Genomic DNA, 5,086 nt, shown 5'->3' with positions numbered 1-5,086 from the left:
CTAGAGACCCACTCCCTCCCCCGACTCCTCTCCCTCCCCCGACTCCTCTCCAATCCCGCCGCTGGCGGACTACCACCCCCACCGGCGACCTCCCTCCCTTCCTCCTGAGATCTACGGATGTGGCAACAGCGGCCGAAACCCACCCATCACCCATGGATGGATGGGGACGGGGCACCGACGGCGGATCCGCACCCACCTTCTCTCGTGGGATCCTGCCGCGATGGCCCTGGTGATTTGCTACTGCATCGTCTACTGCTTCAACCATGACGCCGTCATCTACTGCTTGAACCACGATGTCGGTTCTTCGTCGACCTCCACCACGCGCGCTGGCATCCGTCCATCTCCGGCCATGGTGACCGCGGATCTCCGACCATGATGGGTACGTCTGTCTCCCCCCTCTCTCACCCTTCCTGCCTGCCTCGACGCCTTAATGTTTCGGTGTCATCTCTGCTCGTCACAGCTCCTTCATGCGGTGCGCGCATCGGTGGATCTGGCATGCGCGAGGCAGTGGATCTAGGTTGCAAGATTAGGGGTAACAGCGGGGGTTGCGTAGTTGCGAGCTGGATTTGTTTATTTGGCGCATTTTTCCTCTCTGTTAATTGACGAGTGGTGGAGCAATTAAGAGATTTTTCTGTTCCAGACTGCAATGATATATTGGGACCTTGTTTAGTATTCATTGATGATCATAGTCTCAACTTTAAGCCAAGCAGATGATTTCCTCACGTAGCATCAATGAATACATGAGGAATTGATGTGTCTCCTGGCAAGTTGTGTTAATTTCGTAGGGTTGTATACTAACCTTGTTTTGATCTTGCTGATGCAGGGTAAGGAGTTGAAAGGCGCAGGTGGTCAGGCCTGCAATGAGTGCGCCCTCCTGGTCTGCCGCCCTTGCTATGAGTATGAACATGAGGATGGCGTACAACAAGGAGTTGACGGCCTACTCAAGTGCCAAGGGAAGGCGGCAGGCTGGCAGCGCCACCAAGAGCCCAACACGAACCTCCAATATTGAGTCCTACCTCTAATTCACGGATAAGGGTATTGATTAAGCTACTCCTGCCCTTCTGATTGATTAAAACGGCTGTTGATGCTTGTGCTAGCTTGCTAGGCCCTTCTCATTAAGTTACTCCTTAATCTTAGTGCTTCAACCTCCAAGATCTACTAGTTTTCTTGCTGAAATGAATGCAGGCATTTCAATTCCTTATGTTTCTACTCCGGGTTTTAGTCATAGAGCAAGGAATTCAGTATAAATTTAGGTGTACTTCAAGGGGTTGTCGTATGTCCAACACCAATTTCTGAAATGAATGTGGGTATTCCCTATCATAGTACTCCGGGTTTTAGTCAATTGCCTGTTTACAGTGTTGTTTTCTTTTGAGATATTACCCCGCTGCAGAAAATTCAGAGAAAGAAAGTTAAAATTCAGAGTAGAACTTCATGAATGTACTGCTCTGATAAATTCACTTTAAGATTGGTGTTCTAGGCCAAGTTATTTAGCCAATTTGATGTTGTTCAGAATTTCTGAATGTACTCCGAGCATGCAAGCTAATTTACCTCGAGCATATTGTTTTCATCAGACTAGTGTACCTTGAGCATGCAAAGTAAACACATGCTACTCCACTTGTCTATTTGTACAGAAACTTTTGTTTAAATAAACCGAGCAAATAATCCAAATGGTGCGAACACATTCTGTTATGAAATTTGTCTACTCCACTTGTTTGACTGTATTGAAACCATTGTTTGCATGTTTCTAAAATACAGAGAAGAACACCCTGTGTTCTGGTAAAATATTTTTTGGCTATCGTATGAAATTCCATGATGTGTGTGTTGTTTCAGTTTCTGTAGCTACAACAAAGTCCCAGTTTACTCTGTACTTGCTGCTGATGATTGCTGGCTAAATTTACAGTTGAAATAACAGTAGCCAAGGAGTAGATACAAGACGTATTTACCGTATTTTGCATCGAATGTTCAAAATCAGTTTTGTTCTTGTTCTGCGAGTCAAATTGCATAAGATGGGAGTATCACAACATGCATATACTGAAGATGGGAGTATCACAACCAGAATGTGCAGCTTATGTAGTTTCTGTATTTTTTTAACTCCACTTGTCTATTTGTACAGAAACTTCTGTTTAAATAAACCAAGCACATAAACCAAATGGTGCGAACACATTCTGTTCTGAAATTTGTCTACTCCACTTGTTTGTTTGTACTGAAACCTTTGTTTGCATGTTTCTAAAATACGGAGAAGAACACCCTGTGTTTCGGTAAAATATTTGTTGGCTATGATATGAAATTCCATGATGTGTGTGTTGTTTCAGTTTCTGTAGCTACAACAAAGTCCCAGTTTACTCTGTACTTGCTGCTGATGGTTGCTAGCAAAATTTACAGTGGCGGTGCCGAGGAGGAGAGCAGCGGGCTGGAGCAGCCGCCGCTGGTTTTCTTACTGTTTTTTTTAAATGTCACAACTTACTATGCCTCTACCTAGTAAAAACCAACTTTGTTAGTACCCAGTAAAAACGAACCTGCTTTGCCACTAGCAAATAATGCACCATCTTGAATTGCAATTGATCCAATTCCCCTAGTTGCCAGAAATCAAAGCTTATGGCGGTGACCTACTGTTTGAGAGCAGCAGGGGCTTTGTCCTGGTTTACTGGCCTAAATTTTGTTAACACATTGGTACTACTACTAGTGGTATTGTTGGCATGATAAATGTCCCGAATCTTGTTGTTTATGATTGGGAGCACAGTCGTACTGTTACAACATGTTGTTGATTTTTTATATGGAGTCAGATGCTGTTGATTTTAGTACTAGTCAGACCTAAAATATTATTACCGTTTAAAGTGACCGTTTCTCCTTTTGTATGTTAGCTGGTTGTGCCCCTCTGCTGGAGGATCTCAGTCCAACTACTCTGGATGCATCTATGACATGGTGGACAAGGCAGTAGAAGCATGTGACATGGCAGCCAAGCGAGTTGTTTTCTGGGATGAAGTGTTGGTAAAGACAACAAGCCCCAAAGATCTGCATATGCGTTGCAAGTAACTCTGCCGCAACCGCGGCCGGCTGTGCTTCTTCCTTGGCTACAAACCACCTAGGTGAGCTCTATCCCTCTCTCTGGTGCTTCTGGTGGCCTTGTACTGGTGATTGTGGTGTTGTGCTCTGACCAGTGGCATGATTTACGCACTATGGCAATTTTAGGTTTAGGGAAAATATGCACTGTTGCTCCTGATCAAACCAATTGGCCAATATCCAGTTATCCTGCTATGTGTATGGATTTGTTTATGTGGATTTGGTCTAATCTGTGTCCTCCTGTTGATCTACTGGTCCGTGTGTGTGTGTGTGTGTGTGTGTGTGTGTGTGTGTGTGTGTGTGTGGAGTAAAGTTGTGGTTTGTGCTTCTCCTTTGTAACATGATGAAACAAGCACCTGTAGCGTCTGAGTTAGTGGGTGTTTGTCTACATGGTAAAGCTTCTTTGCCATGTATTTCATAAGGATGTGAACAATCTACTACATGCTCACAAAGCTATTGACTTAAATTTTTTGTTTCTTTGCTGTCAATGTTCGCCAAGCTATTTAAACGACGATGACAAAAGGAAATCATGAATACTCATATAGAAACTATATGGTAATAACTATACACGTTATCATTGAGTTTGTTGTGTGTTTATAGAATGATATGGTTAGCTAATTAAGCCATGTCCGTGTATCTTTTAGAATTTGCTTCATTGGTAGCACATTCAGATATATTAATTAATTTTGTGCATGTTGGAGAATTTAGACGATGATAACAAACCGTAATCACGAATACTTGTATAGAAACTTGCACGACCATCTTGTTTAATTTTGTGATATTCCTCCATACTAGGAGTTAATCAGCTGAACTGTTATTCAGCTTTCATTGGCAGTTTTAATTTCACTGAAATCATGTTTTCTTTTCTATGCTCATGTTCAAGCCTGGTAGTATATTTTTTTCCAAATGGTCTGTTTACTTGATTTATCTGTTGTTTGATTTTGCTCCATCAGCTTTCCTGATGTCCCCGTACGTATATATGTTGGTTGTAATCTTCTTGAAGAATGCAAGTACTTGATATTCCATTCTGTTCTTGTAGGTGAATGGAACTCCGTTGAGGACTTCTACCCATGTTGAAGAGCAGCTAGCTTTTGTACTGGTAGAGCGGTCTATTTGTAGATCCCATTATTTATGATTGTGTGGATCTGGGTGATGTTTGAAGTTCCTGAGTATGCAAGATTCGATGGTTAAACTGGTTGATGTGATGTGAATGATTGTATGAAAATTGGTTGTTGTGATGTGAATGAGTGTATGTAGTTTCACGTGTTCTGTTCTGTATAGCATATTATAATAAACTTATTTTAGCTATTATTTGAAGATTTTCATATGCTTTCTCTCTTCTGTCTGTTTGATATATACATATATATTGCTTATTAATAAGTCATGAAAAATCTGACATTTGGGACCCATCTATAAACTGGAGCTGGGAACAAAAGTTGGAAATAAAAAATAAATTGATTGCAAAATGTTGTGTGCTAGAAAATAAAAAGGCCAAATTGTAGGCCAGGCCCATGTAGCTTACTGAAATTAACATAAAATACATATATTAAAAGGGCTTGCCTAAAAAATAATACATGGGTTGAATTACTGGGTCAGACCCATGTAGCTAATAAAAACACAGGAAAAAAACACATTAAAAAAGCCGAATTGTTTGGCTAGGCTCATGTAGAAAACCGAATTGGACCGGGCTGAATCTTATGCCACATCAGATTGCCACATCGGATGCCTACGTGGCTTGGGGAGGCTGCTAGTGACAAAACAAAACAATAGGCATATTTTGGTCGTAAATGTCCACGACCTTCTCGTAGAGAAGGTCGTTAATTTCAGTTTACGACCGCCAGCTTTTGACCTTCTGTTTTTGGTCAAAAAAGGTCGGAAATGAAAAACAATGACCTTTCATTGACCAATAGTCAAGGTCACAAGTTGACATATTTCTTGTAGTGGTAGTATATCTGCATTGGTAATGAGGCGCTTCAAGAACTCTAGCATGTTATTCTCTATTTCTTGTTTATAATGTTCATATGAC

The 5,086-nt window shown here is 41.5% G+C and overlaps 1 long non-coding RNA gene across 1 annotated transcript; it reads left to right on the top strand.

Moving 5' to 3' along the window:
- Positions 1-6: 6 nt before the first annotated feature.
- On the top strand, positions 7-4,377 carry LOC119266594. Its single transcript, XR_005132053.1, has 4 exons — positions 7-379; positions 824-1,035; positions 2,862-3,086; positions 4,100-4,377. It is a non-coding gene; the product is annotated as an uncharacterized LOC119266594 (long non-coding RNA).
- Positions 4,378-5,086: the final 709 nt, after the last annotated feature.

The sequence above is a fragment of the Triticum dicoccoides genome, chromosome 3A (assembly GCF_002162155.2).
Source record: "Triticum dicoccoides isolate Atlit2015 ecotype Zavitan chromosome 3A, WEW_v2.0, whole genome shotgun sequence".
Classification (NCBI taxonomy): domain Eukaryota; kingdom Viridiplantae; phylum Streptophyta; class Magnoliopsida; order Poales; family Poaceae; genus Triticum; species Triticum dicoccoides.
Note: the sequence above shows the minus strand (reverse complement) of the source record. Positions and strands in the feature narration are given on the sequence as shown.